Source organism: Malurus melanocephalus, unplaced genomic scaffold, assembly GCF_030028575.1.
Source record: "Malurus melanocephalus ecotype Western Australia unplaced genomic scaffold, MMel_1.1 scaffold_85, whole genome shotgun sequence".
In the NCBI taxonomy this organism is placed as follows: Eukaryota; Metazoa; Chordata; class Aves; order Passeriformes; family Maluridae; genus Malurus; species Malurus melanocephalus.
The window spans coordinates 2237829-2257856 of NW_026623317.1; the positions used below are offsets into that span (position 1 = coordinate 2237829).

At 38.7% G+C, this 20028-nt stretch overlaps 1 protein-coding gene across 2 annotated transcripts in view; it reads right to left on the reverse strand.

Annotated features, from left to right (window-relative positions):
• Nucleotides 1-20028, reverse strand: part of SMAD2 (SMAD family member 2) — a 48055-nt gene that overhangs the window by 15095 nt on the left and 12932 nt on the right. The window lies entirely within an intron of this gene.

Sequence of the window (20028 nt, forward strand, 5' to 3'; positions counted from 1 at the left end):
GAACATGGTTATTCAAAACACCATGATGTCAAACATGGAAAAATGTACAGAATACTTCCTTTCACATAGAAGATAGAGCACTGTTAGACTGGCATTTAAACTGACATYTCATGCTATATTTTCTATATGAAGGAGGCTATCAAAATGGAACAAGTGATTCAAGGTAAATGATAAATGTTTTTAAAGGTGAACAAGTTCTCAGGTTTTAAGTAATTGATACAGTTGCAATGTTCCTTAAAACACGCAAAACTTCCTCAGCCTAGTTCTTTATAAAATTCAATTGTCAAAGGTAGTTTCTAAGTTGGGTTTTTTTTTTTTTTTTTTTTGTTTTTGTTTGTTTCTAAACATTAACTGCCCTAAGACTTCAAACAAAGGCCATGTGTATTCAAAACTGAACATCACAATCTAAAGTTCAAGTACCACCACTTCAGCATTAATTTTCCATGCACATACCATTTGCTGCTTTTCCAAAAAAGGAAAATTCAAACTCTGAAGCARAATACATTATAGATGTTTTCTGTACTCTCCTTTATTAAACAGCTAAATATTCTTTCATATGATATACAGAACATAGAATGTTTAACACAACTTCACCATATAGTATCTTAAGATTCAACTATAGAACAACAACTTTAATTGCTGTATCAAACAGGAGAAAAGGAAAGACAACTAAGTCTTTACCAAACTGGTTCAAGGAAAAGATCACAACCACAAAGAATAAAGGAACCTTCAGTCAMAGACACAAACCAAAAACAGAGGCAGATTTAAACACAGCATATGAGAAAATAGCATTGGATTGTAAAACAGGCAACAGACTTTTGGAAGCATAAACAACGCTCAGTTCTATAACATATTTGCTCAATGACCACTGAAAACAGTGTATTTTATATAAGTAACATACAACAAAACCTCRCACCTCAGAAATGAAGAGAATTTGGTTCACAAGCAACTTGAATCACTGCTTCCCAATTATGCAGCCTGAAGCTTGGCTGACTGCTACATTAGCTTTTAAAATTAACAGCCTTCAAAAAGTTGCAACAAGAAGAATACAAGGTCACCAAACTTCTGATTTTAAATACAAGTGTTTTGACTGAAATTTAAATTACKAAGTTTGGCCAATACACTCAAGTTTTGATTGAGTGCTTAAGAAAAGAGAAGTGAGGTTGGTGTTTTTATTTCTCCTCATTAGACAGGGAAAATTCATTAGTGTTAGAAAACAAAAGAGCAGACAGCACAGCAATACACTTGAAACTATTTTCAGGGCTGACAACCACCTCAATTCCACASTGATTTTTAATAAAACCTGTGTTGGCTACTGGTGAAGGAAATTAATAGGTGTTGCTCCCTTCTTGTCTCTAGCACATACCTCATTTCTAATGCTATCCCAGGGAGGCTGAAATGTCCATGCCCATGAGAAGCAACCCAAATGAATGAACTGGCTGACCACAGAAAAAACATGGCTGAAAATACATGTTTTGCATTACTTTTCAGTCATATCACTTCTATTCACTGCAGTTATATGAGCACTACAAAGGAGAAGTGAAAAGGTAATTGTGGGTAGCAACAGCCTGCTTTCATCACAAATAAATAGGTTAAATAAAATATGGCCTTTTGATATTTTACTGATTATAGACACAAGTAAAATCTTGTACTAGATGATTTTACCTAGTAGAGAGCAGCAGAGAGCCAGAGATGTAGGCCCATTCTCTGGCACAGATCCAGCTCTTTAGAAAAGCCAACTATCCTGAACAAGGTGCATCCATCTCAGCCACAAGCAGCATCACAGCTCTCCAGAACAAGTAGGCAAAGAGGGATCCTGCCCATGGCTGCATCAAGCYGAGCCTGCAGCATCTCTTTTCCACATTCCTAAGACACTGCCAGAACAGTGGGCTGCCAGCARCTTTGCAAGGATTGAAATAGTTCCCCAAAAGACACATAGGCTGCCTGTGGGAGAACAGGGAGCACCTCTGTACTGTCCTTAAAATATGCACCACTACTGCTGGTAAGACAGATCATCCTGTACATGCAATTAGAAGAACAATCAGCAGACAAAGCCTGCTGCATATTAATTGACACACTGAGATCTGACAGCTCACTACCTTTGAGCAATGGGTCCTTCATACAAAGCAGTGCTCTCAAAGCTGACGCTGTTACACAGATTACATGTTCCCAAAATTGTGGGGTGCATCACTGGTGTAAGCATGACATGCCACACATTTGGTCCATAACACTTTTAAGACAGTACATGCAATAGTAAAATTTCATACCCCTTGACAAAATACGATGAACGGAATTATTTTATATTGCCAACCACTTCTCTCTATAAATACTCAAACTATCAGAGCTGATACATATTTCACAATGCACAGAAAGACAAAGAGTATCCTGAAGAGGACTGTGTGACAGAGCCAAAGCTTGGAATGAAGCTCAAAACACCATGGAGGCAAGGAGGCAGAGAACAGTTATCAGTTAGAGCAGCAAACTGCTCCAACAGTCATCAGTTTACATTACATACTACATTACATACTATCTTCTGGGACACGTATCTCCTTAGAGCAGTGATTAGTACCTGTGTTTTACTGGCTCATCTACGCTAGGATTACACTTAAAGTCCAATGCACAATCAAACACAGAAGAGAATGAAGGAAATCGTTCCATATGATCAATAAAGTCAGCTCAACAGAGCTTTCACTGTTTGCTGGAAGAAACACCTGAAGAAATAAAGAGGTTTCTTCACTTCCTGCTGACATAAAAGATCCATTGCGTACAAGGTGCAACACTGTCTCCTCACCACATCACCCAGGCAATAAATCAAGACTCTTAATATTCATGCACACGCACACCAGATCAAAATTAAATTCCTCACAACTCTAAAAACCATACTTCATACACAGTAATTCCATGAAAGGCCACAGTATGTTCATTCATACACAAGCCATCACCTGACAGAGGGCAGACATGTCTACTCATCCCTGAAAGGAGGTGCTGGAATGGTGACTGAATTCTGAAAGATGTTTCAACCACCACTAAAACCATCAAAAAGTAAGACAGGAGGTATATATTTTCAGTAGTGCTGAATTAGTGCCTCAAAATAAACAGGAATCACTCACTCCTAAATCCACCTTTCTGAAGCAYCCAAAATCCCTTGTGATGTGAAGGGTCCTCTCCATGCCTTGGTCCATAAAGATTTCAGGAGAATCAAGGACTAACATCTGTACTCATAAGTCAAGTGTGGTCTGGAAATATTCCCAGGCCCTGGAACATGATCACATATGCTAGAAAGCAGCTAGGACATTCCCCAGCACCAAGCCATGCCAATTTCTGTTCTCCCACACAATTCCCAAGTTCCTGAGTCGGAAACATCAGGACCCATTCACACTGGGCAGTTCAGATGCAGCTCTTCTGCCCTTCTAGCTGAGAAGTATGGACAAGGCAGTCCTCAGCCAGTTGGATGTGGTGCCTGGGAATGTTCCCAGGCACGTTTAATTTATTAGGAGGGAGGCAGCCAAGACATATCACCATTTCACCTTCAGTAAGCACTGAAGCAGAAGAAGCCTAGAAACACACTTCAGGCTTTGTATTTTACCAGACAAGCGGTTTGGTTTTGAACTTGCTCTACACTGTATCACTGGTAAGCCATCATTGTTTTTAAAATACAATTTGGCTTTGGTGTCCATACTGTACCTAAATCTTTCCTGTGCAGACAAGAGTTTAAATATATGCCAAAACACAAGTTCAAAGCTACTGTACTTTCTCTCTCCTGAGTGGACACTTTTATWACAAAGAGCATTTTCACTAATGTTYTCAAAACAATTTGTTGACAGAAACAAGTCAACATTTGGTCAACAATACAAAAGCTAGTTTTTTATCTTTTCAACACTTTTCAGCACTAGTTCAGAACAGTAAATCACCGCTTCTGAGGCCTCTAGCACTCCCTGCTTGAACAAAAGTAGATTGTTACTTTTGCAGACCCCACAAGTAAATGAATCAATGACAAGGGACTTAAGGGATATRAAGCACCAATTTGGTTGAGTTTCCCAGGTGATTTGGAGGTCTATCAAGAGAAAACTATTCCCTAAAGAAAGCAGAAATGCTGAAAAATACTCGGAAGGAGAAACTACTCTTACAGCAGAAAGCCAAAAGTCTTTGACTCTTTGACTTTCTGGGTCAGAAAGATCCAGGTACTTTCACTGATCCAAATCTAGCAGGTATCTGGTTAAGCTGCTACACAYAACTGGGCTTTGGGACTCTTTAGGACTCACCAGAGGACTGCTGTGGTGAAGAAAGGATCAGACAAGTTAATACATGGTGTGGTGTAATCAAAGCTACTTCTGTCAGAGTCTTTCCCTAAATGAGAAGAGTTKTAAGAGCTAGGGTTTCAGCCTGACTTTTTATCTGCTTAGAAGAGGAAGCATTTCAGATGATACCATGAAATTCTGGTGAGAAGAATCTTTAATGTGGCTATCAGTACGCAACAGTACACAGTAAGCCTTTGCTTCTTCCATTTCATCATTTCCTTTAACAGGAAAATCTGAGTTCCAAAAAACTTGAACTCTGAAATTACCTACACAGCAATGAGCTGTATTAATGTTTCACAATTATCAGACAAAATGCCAAAACTGACTGTCYTTMTGTCAGACAGAAACACTGACATACACAAGAAAAATGTGGACACASGRAAACCCCAACTAYTAAGGATAACCTGAAAGTATTTTTATTGCCTTATCTACATGACAAAGATGATGTTCCCAGTAATTATTTCTTMGTGGAAGTCTACTACAAAAACTGGACTATGAAGTCCTGATGCAAACACAGATAAATTATTGATCTGCCCATGAAAAATGACACCGTTTGTGCTACACTCATAAGTACCAAAATTGTTTTAATGTAATATATCTCTACTGGAGGAATAATGTCTGTATCAAAATCTGTAACAACCAAAAAAAACCTACATAAATGAAACAGTTTGAAGAAACACACTGTACTGATCTTCATGAGTCCAAAAAGACACATGAACACAATATCAACTGGAACACACTACCCAAACCAAATTCTTTTATTTKATATGATTAGGTGAAAAAGGACTCTGCAGCAGAAGGCTGAACAGAGTAAGATGACCTGTGACAGCACAACCTCATCTCAGTGAATATAGAAAGACATTTGCCTCTTGGCTTGTGGCAGCAGTAATTCTMAACTAGAAACATCAGTAGTTGGAGATGTATATACACCGTACCATCCACAATCCCCTCACTAATGTCCAGATGCCAACTATTAAAGCCTATTGGTACTCAACATAGGCTGCTTAATTAGGATCAGTTTCTCAATGCAGTTAAAAGCCAGATGTACTGATTTGCAGATCCAAGCAAGYATGTGCAAGTACTGTCCAGATATTCATGGCCACAATGTCAACAAGCTGGTGTCTACACATGGCACTGCACATACTCCAAGAAATCCCTACACTTTTCCCAAAAGCATTTTCAAAGTAGGAGATACAACAGGGATAAAGGTGGTAGATCTTGTCAACAATACTGCTTTTTACAGAGATTATTGCAGCTGTACCTGAAAAACCTTAAGCCAGTTGAGTGTTGAACAGCATCCTGTGTGCACCAAAATTATTAAACACAGTGCTTAGGCAGGCCTACGTATATTACAAGTTGTTGCTCCTATGAATTTATTACCAGTTTTTACTGAGAAACAGAATGAACAAATAACTACCCTACCACTAYTTAACGTGTTGGCAACGCTGTGTGCTCGAGGTACTTTTCGTACTAAATGAAGTGTTTACAACAAGTACACCATCGGATGAAGGCAAAACTACTTCAAAGATATTTACATGTACTTCATAAGTTATTAAATAATGTCACAATTCATATACAACTGCAGTTACACATCTTTCTTCAAAGTCTTGCAAGATGGAACAGCTCTAAATGAACTAAAAGGCACTGAGTTCAGTTGCCAGCCTCATATTTACTTGAAGTGGTAGCACTAGAAATATGACAAATAAAACCTGATATGCAAATAGCATTGTGCTAGTCAAAGCCCACATTATACAGAAAACATTACAGAAATGGTCTTGGACATTTAATTTGCTTACTCRTGAAGTATTACACTGAGCCTCTAATATCCTTCCTGAATCTTTCACATCTTTCAGAATCTTAAGCCACTAACAAGTTTACCAAGTTTATGTTCAAGAAAATATTCTCCATTTGCCTTTCTCCCGCATCTTACAATCACAGGCCTTTCTCCCACTGGACCTAATTTGTCTGCCCCTACATTTTCTGAGGCATCTGTAGCGCTGGAGCTGTGGCTAAAATGAAAAATAATTTCAGCAACCTCCGACGTACTCCATTTATCCGTTTTAAAATGGGAGATGAGAATCAAAGTTAATTTTCCAATTCTAGAATTCTCATGCAAAGTCTTCCCTGTAGAAGTGAGCTAAATGCTGGTTTTCACTCTGTTTTTACTCAAAGACTGAACAAGAAAAAAACAACAATAACAACATAAAAAATCAAGTTTTCACTTGAATTGGAGAAKTTACTTATAGAAACACATAAGCACCTTTATACCAGCCTAACATTTACTAGGCTTATTACCCTGACTATGATTTTGTCATGGAGGCAGAAAAGAGGTGGAAAATTTGCTTTAAGAGCTGAACCAAGCTATCCAAATTGGAGTTAGAGCAATAAGAAATGACCACTAGACTTACGGAATCCCATTTATTCCTAACAAATGAGCAAATGCCAATGCTTTAGTACTGCTCATGGCTGCTTCTTTAAAATTTACCTGAGAAAACAGGCTGAAGCAAACTCAAGATCAGTACCTTGTATACTTGCTAATCGATCTTGTTATGTAAGGTCTTAGATCCAAGACTTCAGAGCAATATACTGAGCAGGAAAACAAGGCAGGAATTCCACAACATGGAATTAGCCTCCAGTTTATCACTGGTGTAACTATACTGAAGCTGCACTCCTRTGAATACACTGCCCATGACACTCTACTGATTATACCTTTGAGAAAAGGACCAGTGAACTCATGTATGGAAGAACAGAATCCTACCAGTTATTTTCTTCATGATGCAACTAAGATTCAAGAACAGYTATAAGGATTTACACCAAGCCTTTCGAGCTAGTTCAGAGAGGGTGTCAATCTCCAGTAAAAGGAATGACTCAGTTGAAAAGCTTAGGTGCAACAGAGATGAAAACTATGTCAGCAATTAAAAAAGTTCAGTGGCTTACATATAGTATTGTATTCAGCACARACAGTTCCTACCAAATCTGCCTCATCATGGTTTCCTTAATTCTGGGTCTCAAACGAAAATATGTGTAGCTGCTTTTATATTCTGATTTGATAGTCCTTTCTATATACTGACAATTAACACTTTTCTCTCTTACAGCCTAAAATGCCTACAAAACCAGAGGGAACCAATTCTAACTGTGTTACCTGTCTTTCCAAACAGCACCTCAGGTAGCAGTAAAACCAACTGCCTGAATAAAAGCTTACTCTAAAATGCAGGTTAGTTGACCTATGTCTCACCTACTGAAATGCATGYTGCTTACATTGCTTTTCCCCATGAGGGGGATGACAACAGAAAGGTTACTTGCACTATGCTCATTTAGGAAAGACTAGAACAACCTGCAATAAGGACATGAACATTAAGTTCCTTTCATGAGATATCTACCATACTCCTCTGATTCATTYTGYGTCCCTGMAGAACTGACCAATGTTTTCACTTGCATCTCCAACATCCTATATTACAGTGACATAATGTCATCTGCTCACTTGAGTGCACACAATCAGACATACACATTCATCAAATGCAGTGGCTCAAAGCTACAGCAGTCCATTCCTGCTTATCAGTGACATCAAATTACAGAGGTCCTGATATCATTATCTTGCAACAGAAAACGTAAAGATTCATTAATTCAGCATGAAATAACAATTTCTCTTACAATCACCAGCTACAGGGATGAGCTAATAAGCTAACAAATGTCAAATAAAAACCACAGGTATGAATTCTTCTTGAAAATKATTTACAAAGCACTCTGGGGTAGCATTTTCCTTTAAGAGGAGCTGRGGAAAGGTTCTTCTATGGAGACCATTCTGTGATAGACCCTGGGGTAGAAAAGCAGACCCCGATGAAAAGTTCTGTTATAGAGCAGTATCAGCAAACAGACTAAATGAATATTTATATGTATTTACACACAAAACTATAGGTGGATAGGTAGTTTGCCAMCAGAATCTCCCATTCTTCAAGGAGAAACAGAGCCCGGCAAGTCTAGGAAAAGGATATTAAGTAATGTCTTAAAAAGCCCTGGACTGAATGTTCTTGCAGAACTGAAAGCACCRATTTCTCTCTCAGCACAAACTCAACAAAACAAGCATAAAAGCGTGAGCTGGGCACTGAGTTGCTACAACTACCAGTGCTTCCTCAAGTGTCTCTAACCCCTTAGATTCACTTATTTAAGCAATTGGCCTTATAAAGTAACTAAAAAAACAAACAAAAAAWTGGTTTCCTTTCCTCCCCAGAATCCAAAAGCAGGCCTTTCTGCTTCAAGCAGAAGACATACATTACTTGCTGAAAACTGTAACTGCTTCTTATCTCCCTGCCTCCCTCCACCCCAGATACACATTCAGACACACTATAGCCAAGAAAGAARTATTTATGTATGTGCATATTTAGTGGAATATAAATCAGAAACCATTGCTCAACCTCTCATCTTTCAGAATGCCTTTACGAATAAAGTTTACATAGAATTTTATAAAGTATATTCAAAACCATTACATCAAATACAAAATGCAGCATCTGAACCAAGGAAAATGACTTAATAACCTTCCTTATAAATGGATGTATGCTAAAAAATTAACACATCAAAATAGCCAGAAAAGCAAGAAGCACAGGATGCAATTAACCTCTCTAACACTGTGGGAAAAGAAAAAGTCAYTGAATAACTCCCATTGACTTCAGATTAAAACTTCAAGGTTGTCCACAGGGGACACAAAAGTGGAACATGATGTACAAAAGATACTGTTAAAGCCCAACATCTGAGCTGCCCAGTGCTTGTTTCAGGGCCAGTAGCTAGCTTCTTCCAGTTTTGCTGAGTGCTGAGCCAACAAGYCATCTTGATGAACACTATGTGATTCTGTTGCCTTTTCTAAAAGCATACTTCTTCCTGGTCACGTGCGCAACAAACTRCCTACATAGGCAAAAATACAGATATAAGGCTCTTCCAAGCACTTTATTGTCCTCCCTTCTTCCAAATCCTGATACGCTAGCCCAGTGCTGTCAGACAGAATAAGGCAGCCAACAACAATCAGTGCTACCTTTATTTTCCTCCCTGTGCTAAGAGATCCTGGAAGGATAGTGCCTCAAAGTTCAAGAACTATTTTCCAGGATGCCATGGAAACCAAGCTGAAGTAAAATGTTACTTTCTTTTCCCATTGTCCATAAGCTCTGTTCAGATGCAGACGCTATCAAGGAGCTTCTACTTTCTGTTCAAAGTCAGGTGGGGAGTAGAGCCTAGAAACTTCTAAATGGCAAGGTCAAGCAGCACAGAGGTGGCGTTCAGGACTGAGAAATAAAAGGCATGCAATGCAGCTCAGCCTCCTTCAAGACTCAGCAGGGAGCTGGCCACAAGTCTTATGCTMAAAGACCAAAGATGTGGAGCATCCAAAAGCAGCCCACGGAAATCATGAGGTAACAGCTTTGCTGGGAAACTTGCCCTGTAGTTCCCTACTTGCAASCAAACACCACAGCTTTCAGCAGCTCTGCATTTCACAAACACTGAAGCAGTCTAACTGGAGATAAGAAGAACCTAAGCACAGAAAAACTACTCCCAATCACGTGTTCAAAAACAGCCATCAAAAACAATGACTCCTAGATGCCCCACATCTAGTGCAGATGACAAGTGTACAACAGCATTCACAATGACAGCTCTCTAAGCAAAGGGTATAGAGAACCCAAGAAGAAAAAAAAACAAACAAACAAAAAAAAAACCCACAGAAAAAAATACCCCACCCAAAACACAAAACCAAAAAAAAAGAAAAACCTACTACCAAGCGAACCCACAAGCTCTGAGGATGTGGATGTTCATGCTTTAAGATGACATCCTTGAAGTTATATTTTCATGGGTTAATGCTATATCATTCTTTACAGCCCTGAAAATCAGAAATACCAAAGGACAAAGCACCTGTATATGATGACCTATCCATCACAATATTGGCTGAAACAGCCACAACAAATTCGTTTGTTAACAGCAGACAAATTTCACAGATCATACTTTCAACAGACATTAAAAAATTACCTTTATCTCAAATTTTCTAACCACTATTAGTCATGGTAGGTATGGTGAAAGCCTTCCCCACTAGCTAACAGGTACAGCTACCAAGCAAGAGCCAAGTCAAGTAATTTTGCTTGAGTCGTCCATCATCCTCCATGTGGGTGAGTGGCTGATGCTACCACTTTCGTGAGCTGTTTCACAACTGATGGACAGCTGAGAAAACATGAGAGGTTTTGATTGACCGTCTCAAACTACTGTGTGTTTGGGGTAGAGAGGGGGAGAGATTAGCTGTGCAAGACATTTCCCTTGTCCACAGTCCTCAAAAAGTACAGTCCTCAAAGTTAATTTGGGAAAAAGATTATTCTTAGAACAGTTACAGGATCCTTGAATACATCATTTCAAAGTGAACCTTTCTCTGGACAGCCCCTACAAATCACACACCCATCTCAAGAAACCCAGGAAAAAAAMCACAGGATATATGCTATGAAGTGCTCAATGCAGGGAGGCCACTAAACCCAGAGTGATCCCTGCTGCAGCCCAAGCCATGCACACCTGGCAGAGAACTGGTGAAGCAGAGAATACATTGACCTTGATCCATATCCCAAACAACAGACTGTCTTTACAAAAACTTAAAGAGCACCAACCATTATATAGCTAAAACATAAGTGTTTCCTATAAGGAACTTGAAATGAAGTTAAAGTCTGAGCCTTAGAGAAAGTTTCCCYAAGCAACACACTGAGGCAGAGAACTGAATGGTACTTATGACGTCACCATTTGCCACAAAATACAACATAATGTCTGACAATGATATCSCCAACACTGACAGTGCCTGTATTTTATGAGTAATATTAAGGAAAATTCACAACYAGCAAGGAAGCCATAAAAAGCCTCGAGGAGTTGCATCACTCAGACAAAAGAAGTATTTTATTTTTAAAACGTACTTTGCATGGCTGCTGAAATATTCTGCTACCTTGTATGTTCTTTAGTAAGGCAAAATCAAGGAGGTAAGGTGCCTAACTAAWGGCCTCTACTCTCCTCAGGCTCAGAAGAGAACATAGGACCCCCACAGCAAACACTATCATCAGAAAATTGGAATATGCAGGAGACACCTCTAGAGTAAGAATCAAAGTCCACTTCCTGAGCTTTGCTGTCCAGAGCTTAGGCAGAAAGGACCTGTTAAGATTTGCCAAGTCCTGAAGTCTTCAACATCTTGCTCATGATCTACACCCATAACATGCATCTGAAGACCAGGCCCACAAGTGCTCTTGCCTCACATCCAATTGCTTAACAGGTAAAACACTTTCCCAGGATATCCAACAGTTTCTTTTCCTCACTCCACCTACCAGAAGTTAACCCTGATCTACCACCACCTGCCCTCTGCTGAGGTGGCAGTTGCCCAGCGCTCTCTCTCTTATCCTACAGAGCCAAAAATATGGGAGTTTCAGAGGCTCAAGGAACACTAACATTGAAGTTAACAAATAAATGGATTTTGCTGGAAGGAAAGCTGCTTAAATCCTTCTTGGAATCTCTGTGGTTGTTGGCCAAAATGTGGTGGGGTTCCCAGAGGCTCAACAAACACATCAGCACTTGACTCCAGTAAAAATGTCTTCCCACCAGTGAACAGAATTACAGAATTTTTTTAATGTCTGCCCCTAATGAAGCTTGCACCAAGTAGAGCCCTTCTGTTTTCCCCCTATATTCATCTAATTGAGATGTACAGTGGACAGCAAAACTTTAATTTTTGAGTACTGCATTTAGACAAAGGCATCAGTCTGGAAGACAGGTACATGGRACAAACAGAACATTTGCATTTTTAATTTTGAATGTCTAAAGAACTGAAAAAGCATTTTTGTTTTCAGTTTTGTGGAATTCACCAGTATGGACACATTTGAATTCCTTTTCTTGGTACAGCTGTTAAGTTTATATTCAAGTTCCCTCCACAGTAGTAGAAGGGCATATCTATGACAGACAGTAAAGAATTATCACAGAGTTTGAGTGACTGGAGGCTGTGCTGCTGTAGGCTTTTGCAAACACTGCAAGGTTCAGAAGCCACTCCTGAAAAATGTAGTTGGGGTCCATGAAACGAACATTTGAACTGTCTCACAAAGAGAAAAGACTTTTTCAGCCAAACTCCTGAGTCAAAAACCATTTCAAACATGATTTTCTGAGTCACAAAGCTGCAAGATTCCATATCATTTGGTATAAGCCTTTCTTCATGTTCAAAACTTCAAAACTACAGCGTGAGTTGACATTATTTCAAGTATCAGAGGAACTCAACTCGAAGCCTTCCACAAAACTAAGGGGAAGTAAAGACCAGTTCTCACTAATGCAACTGAACAGTAATTTGGAAATTCTGMATTTAAGTAAAACTGAGCATGCTTCATTTGCACTGGGCTTTTCTCTGTCCAGCACTCAAGAAAAGAACAAACTGAGCGCCCAAAAAAAGGGTCTGTTTACCTAAAATTATGAGCAAAGATTCTAAGCAAAAATTTTCAACTCTTGYTCTAAAACTCGCGTGTACATTTTGGAATGAAGTGACTGTTTGGAGGATCTTTTCTGAACAAAYGCTGAAGTCAGATTACTGTGCAGCACTTGTTCAAGGGGATTTCCCCAACCTCATTGTTCTTCTGCCAATTTTAAAGCATATGCAGTGAGATGTGAACTCACTCCAGCTCCCGATTGTTCTCTTGTATCCTGCCAGTCAGCTTCAAACAATGCAGCATGACAGAAGCCAAAGAAAGCTGTTCATKATGAGACTATGGCATTGTACACAGTAAATTTTAGAATCTTTCCACCAATCAGCAGCRCAACAGAGTAGTAAAAAAAAACAAAAACCAAATAGTAAACAAGACATGGGAAATTACTTTTATTAAATTAGCAGGTGTACATTACAAGCAGGATTAGATCAGTAGGGAGCCTATTAGCCAGCTATTTGTGTTCAAAGTTGCAGCAGTAAAGGAACTGCAGTATCTTGTTTAGCCTATAAATTCTTCTTAGGCTAACAGCCTGAGCCACATTTCTGAGAAGCTTTTCCTGTAAAATTGGGCAGGTTGTCATAATACATTCACACCAGTAAAAACAGCACTCAGGTGTTTGTTACAGTACCAAGAAAACTAAAATGGCTGACTCCTACAGAAGAAAAATATAATGTGGAGACAAATCTTGACCACCCTGATAGCTGACAAGATATAAAGTCATGAGTTACCACAGCAAGCTAGGGAATAGTTTAGTGTTGACTGGGGATGGGTAAAGACTGATTCCTTTATTGGAGAAAAAAACCCAACTAATTATGAGATAATTTCGGGCTCAGTATTGACAATAAAACGCAGTCAACAGAATTTTTTTGAGTGACTAATATGTCTTCTTAATGGCAGCATGAACTGTCARGATACACGTATTACTCCTCTTAGCCAGAGCTTTCTACCAGCATCTATTGAGCAAGTAAGTTGCTGAAATAACACAAGTAGCCCCAGCATCAGTTATTAACCTGACAAATAATTGTATATTAAAAAAAAAAAAAAAAATCTGACTTTTCCTCCTTCTTACCATTAAAGCAATCCTAATGAGAGCAACATTAACCTGAACAAAGAACTTTCACTGATTCTAACGACTCACATTTTCACCCCCAAATTTGCTYTTACATGACTGATACTCCACCAACAGAAGTTTACTCCCTAAACAATTAATATGCTTCGTAACAGTAAAGGTGGCAAAATTACAATCCGGGGGAAAAAAAAAAAACAAACAAAACCTTCATTTATAGACTGAAAAATGACAGCAAATAAAAAACTTAATTACCTGGGAAAAAGCAGCAGAGCCAAGGCCAGAATCCACATTCCCCGAGCCTTTATCCAGTGTTCCAGTTAGTACATAATATAATCCTCAAAATTCAACATTTTTTCCTCCTGACTCGMGAGACAAGCTCTTTTGAACTATACAGCATTTTGCTACTGGCTAAGTATCTTGCACATTTATATTTTTACACGTTGACCTAGCTCGAATGACAAGCCAATACTCTCTGCTTGGCACWCCAACTCTAACGAATTATGTGGGTAAGTCACATGGCTTCCTGAATTGCACGAGCTTAAAACTGGCAGCCCTAAGTATCTTTGTTTAATACTGTAAGACTTCCTTTTTCAGGATGACATCATTACAAGATGCTGTAACCTGAGCTAGGTCTACCGTAAAGCTTAACCTCAGCTACAGCACTTCAGGCCTCACCACCAGCCACAGCTGTGCCACAAAACAAGTTAACTGCTGTGTTTTTGTATTTGTAATTAAACCTCACTCAGTTACACTTGAACACAATTGCTATTCTGAATTTCAGTARAAAGCTTATCTCATTCCACCCCTGGCCATGGGCAGGGACATGTTCCACTATCCCAGGCTGCCCCCAAGTCCAGGGATCCAGGGRCAGCCACAGCTTCTCRGGGCAACCTTTGCCAGGGCCTTCCACCCTCACAGGGAAGAATTTCTTCCACTATCCCAACAAACCCTRCCCTCTGRCAGTGGGAAGCCATTCCCCTGGTCCTATTACCYCAGGTCCTTGTCCAAAGACCCTCTCTTGTAGCCCATTTAATGTACCTGAAACAGCTCTAAGGAATCCCTGAAGAGAGACTATTCTAGTAGGAAGTGACAGTGGAGGACAAATAAGTTATTAGAAAAAAAAAAAAGCATTACTTTTTGCTCATATTAATTCTGCATCCTACTCTACACATGAAATACATCAACATCATTAATAATATAGGAGAAAATGAACAAAATTCGTTTTTATGCTATAATGTGAAAATTATAGCATATAATTCCAAGAAGGAATAACAGTATTTAACGTGGTTACATTACCAACATTGCCACATTAATTGCTAAACTCAAGTTAGACCTTAAGTTTCAGGGAGACTTGAAGTCAAACCTCATGTCCATTTTTATTTCCCACTATATGTTCATATAGCATATAAAGGTGTTTTGCAACCTAGAGTTTGAACATGTCATTTTACATAATTAGGGCCTGCACCCTTTTGTCTATAACCACATCCTTTAGTCTTTTACAGAGAACAACATTTAAGTTCATCCACAATTATGGAACTGCCGAGTAAAAAGGAAAAGATTTCTTTGGCTTTTTTCTTAAGAATTATTTTTATTGAAATTCCAACAAGAGAAAAAGAGAAGGGAGTCTGCTCAATCCACAATAATCCTGTCATGAGAAGAGGGAGACAGTTTATCAACAAATTATTTACAAGCATGTTATTCCTGTAATGTCAGCAATAAAAATGGTCCTTTAGTGAACTTTGAAGCATTGTCTTAAAATTCTACACATATTCTTGAAAGCTTAGGATGTTCAACTATAGTTTTGATACATTTAGAGAACTAATTTACATTTAACTGAACACATCCAGACTGAGAAACACTGTATGGTTTAAGGAATTTTTTTTTATATTATTCCTATGATTAGGAACAATTATTCCTATGATTAGGAACAAGCGTCCATCCCCAACTTGATTAGTGAATTGTCCCAGGTCTGCTACAAAACTTGGCATTGTCTGATAGTTTGTTTCTGGGAAGAGAAGCGTTACCTCTGTCTGGATTGCAATGCTATTTCAGGATCTGCTATGCCAACTCAAATGCCTACTGCTATTCTCTTCACTAAGTSACTTACATCTTAGCAGATGTTGGGAACTCTCCTAGAACAATTCCCAGAGAAACTTGCCCTGCTCCCCAGTTTAACTGCAGAAATCTCCCATGTCCTATGGCCCTAACCTGAGAAGGAGTACCTGTACTGCTCTCCTCTGAAGTAACCTATTTTGGGGAAAGATATTCAAGCCTGAAAACMATCTATTCTAGAAGCCACATCAGCTTGACAATTCTGCTCTATTGGTGATCAAAAGCATTCCTAAAACTAGGTTACTGCATGCAGCTAGGTGATCACTTTCCTGACAAACATTCCCAAGATATACAAGAAAACATACTAACCATATGTAGAAGAGGGTTTTTTTGTTTGTTCTTTTTTAATAAAAACTGTGCTGTTTATACCTAAATTTACTTTTTATTCAGTTATGTAATGAAAAAGGCATCAAAAGGCCTTACAGGCATCAAAAAGACATAATTTTAAAGATTTGTTTGCTTTCAAACAGCAGTTCCAAGCCTTTTTTGTCCCATCTTTGAACAGGGCATTTCTTTGCCTATTGCACTCCTGCTGTCAACTGTAGACACAATGATCAGCACCTGTGAGTTTCACAGACAGAGGCTCAGAGTAACTAATAAAGRGAGCCAACCTTCAGAAAACAATTTTTAACATGTGCCATAAGCCATGCCTAGGCTCCTTGTCTTATTCACAGTCCTAACTCACTGCAGGGAATGAGGAAAGGGCTGCAGGACAAGAAACCAAAGGAACAATGTTAACATAATAGAGAGAGTTTCTTTAAAGGATCTCGATCACATCAAATGACCTTATCAATCGCTTTCATGCGATTGATAAATTTTTATCAGATTCTCCAGTTTTAATTACTAAGGCATTGCAGAATACATCAGAAATATACCAAAATTTATATATACTGGATTTATTTCCTGGATACTTTGAGCAAATCTAAGAAAAGTCAAGTGTCAACAGCATTATTCACTTCAGCATCTTTCAGGTTCAGAGCAGACATTTAGGTTCAGAAGTCACATGGATATTTACTTCACAAAAAAAMCCCTAACCAAACAACAACTAAACCCCAAAACATTACAACCTTCCGATGCCAATCAATATATGCTACTGTATTTTTASCTTCTTTAAGAAAGAATATTATCAAAAAGGCATTCTGAAAGCAATGCTTAAATAACAACACCTTATTTCCCCAGAAGAATCAGGGTGTAATCAGTTCCATGGGAGTATTTAAAAAAATTAACAGCCTTCACTAATGGATGAAGTGAAAGCCATTCAAGTGAAAGTCATGGCTTTAACAATTTTGAAATAATACTACTTAACCTTAAAAACTCAAAGAAACACCAATTTTAGTGAAGTTTATCAGTAATTCCTATCAATCACTCAATTTGCAGCCATCTTCTTCCCATRCCCACCACTGTCTCACAACCTTCCACATTTCCAAAGCCATGGAACCCCTTGTTGGTTTATCCCCTTTACTCTGAATGGTGCAAAAATTTAGAATTCAACTCRTATTGGAAGTAGAAGCCAGACACTCTAGAAATCTAACTGTGGACTGTAAATTCCACAGATCATCTACATTCTTCAAAATAATGTTAAAATTACTCTCACTCTCTCCAAGTAATTGGGAAGCTGCAGAAAAACAAGCAAAAATAAGCTACTGAAAACCATAAACTCAGGGGTGCTACACTCATGCTAAACAAGAGGGACAGAAAGCACATGTAAGACCAGATAATACTAAAACTCTAATGGCAAAGCAGGCTAAAAAGCAAGAGATTGACAGGAKTATTAGCCCTCACTCTGCTCTGGAAGCGACTGCTGCATTTCACCTTAGACTCTGAAGCAGCTGCAAGATACCAGCACCCWAGCAAAAAGTCTCTAAGCTGCTGTTTCAGAAAATTGAAAGGTTTTTAAACCTAACTTAAACCAAAAATCTGCCAGATTGTTTTCCATCAACATTCAAAATTGCTCAGCTTTTGTGATGCAATTTAATAAAAAGCAGCAGTGAAATTTACCACCTCTGCAGGAACTAAGGCCTCCAATAAAAGTCGATATTCAAATGTTAACTACTATTCCACCGACAGTATCAAAACCAATTATATTTAATAACTGTAATATAACTGCTATTRATATTGACAAAAAATTGTCCAAATTCCATGCTTCTCTCCCTCTACCTTTTTTCTTAAATTTCCAATTTTGAAAATATGGGAKCTCCAACTATACAGGTCAACATTATCCCAAACTTGACCCAACTAAACTCTTTTATTAGTCGTACATTATCAGGCATTTTACAAAGGCAGCTGTTTTTTTGGTCTCATTTAAAAGAAGCAAAAATCTAGCACAAAGCATATCCATACTCTTTTTTAAGACAGCAAAAACCACTCAGCTGATCAAAATACTGGGATGCTGAAGATAGCTGTGTTTCCATACTCTGGATTCCAATTCTCTGTGCTGTTACCACTGAAACAACTTTTTTAACAATGAAGGTAGTAAGAATTAATATGCCAGTTGATTATGCACTAATGGCATGGTTCGGTTTACGAAATGCTTGGACTTTAGCCATCACTAGACACAAAACATTTATGGAGTGGATTTTGAGGAACCAGGTCTACTGGAAGATGTCCCTGCACCTGGCCATGGCAGGGCAGCTGAAGCTAGATGATCTTTTAAGGCTCCTTTCAACCCAAACTAGTCTAAGATTCTATGATTCAAAAGAATAACCCAGGCTTAGTAGGAATAAACTGCTCCATTAGAAGAAGGATGTTCACACTGGTTGTCCATTGACTGCATCTTGTGCCCATGTCAAAACTGCAAGGGAGAGCATGAAGACAAGTTCTCAAATGCCACCAAATTCATTAAGTATTTTAGAAAAGTGAACTCATGTGCCAACATTAGTTTCAGAATACACAGGGATTATGTGATTAGAATCCCACTGGCTTGCTGGGAGGATTCAGCAAGATAACTACAAATTACTTAGAGGGCTAGTGTCAAAAGGACTTCTGTACTTATTTAGCCTCTGCTCTAGATTACTGACCCACTTATGAAGAGCTAAGCAGTCCTGCTGTGCAATGCCAACACCCACTCCATCTGTTTGCTTCTGCTTTCTCAGAATCTCCATTAGTCTCGTAAGAAGTTGTGTTAATTACCACATGAGCAGCTTTTGTGTAGTACACACAAGGATCAGCCTCCCTTAGTGTGCAGTCACCTTGACAAACAGCACATGAGCAGAACAAATTTGATTCAGTCTGATTATTGATGACACATAGTGAAGAAATGCAGACTTCTGAGCAGGTGATTTAATACAACTTTTGTTCAAGCCACTCTCAGTTTTGGAAAGTCTGTAGGAGTTTAGATGCTTTAGGTTTCAATGACGAAAAAGTATACAAGACTTAAACACTGTATCAAACTCACTGGAAATCTCCAATAGGACCAGAAACTTGCAAAACTGTTAAGTGAAACTTTTCTTGAGGAAGGAATGCAACAGTGGCAACCAGAAGCATCCCACAACAGTCATCACTATCTACRCCAAATTAAACAGCATCAGTAAGTTAAACTAAAGCTATCTGAAAAACACAATACACAAAAACCTTCCCCAAGCAGAACAACATTTGGAAAGCTAGCCCAGCTGTCACATCAGAACTGCATCTCAGCAGCTTGGCACCACAAACTTCCTGCTGACTAGTAAGGAAAAAAGTTTCAAATTCAGCATTTTATTATTTATCCCGCTGATCTGCAGATCTTTAAGACATTCATTAAAGTGGGTCTCAAGCAGTGGTTTCATTAACTTACTAATCCAAGAACAGAATCTCCAAGAAGTCATTACAGTACTGAGTTGGCGTTTGTTATTTCTTGGGAACCCAGACTACTACTGTCAAAGTGAAATAATATCAACAATGCAAAAGCCRGCTATGAAATTCAAAAATTCTGTATGGCACTGCTGGCAACCCTGATCTCACCCTGCCCCTTAATGCCAAAAACATTTTTTTAGTTTTAAATTAAACCTTGTATAATAGCCAACATAATTTGAAGAACTCTTCCTGACTTAAGCCTAAGGTACTCAGAGGAGTAAAACCCAGGTTCAGTCCTTTTTACAGCTGAGTGGAGGACACA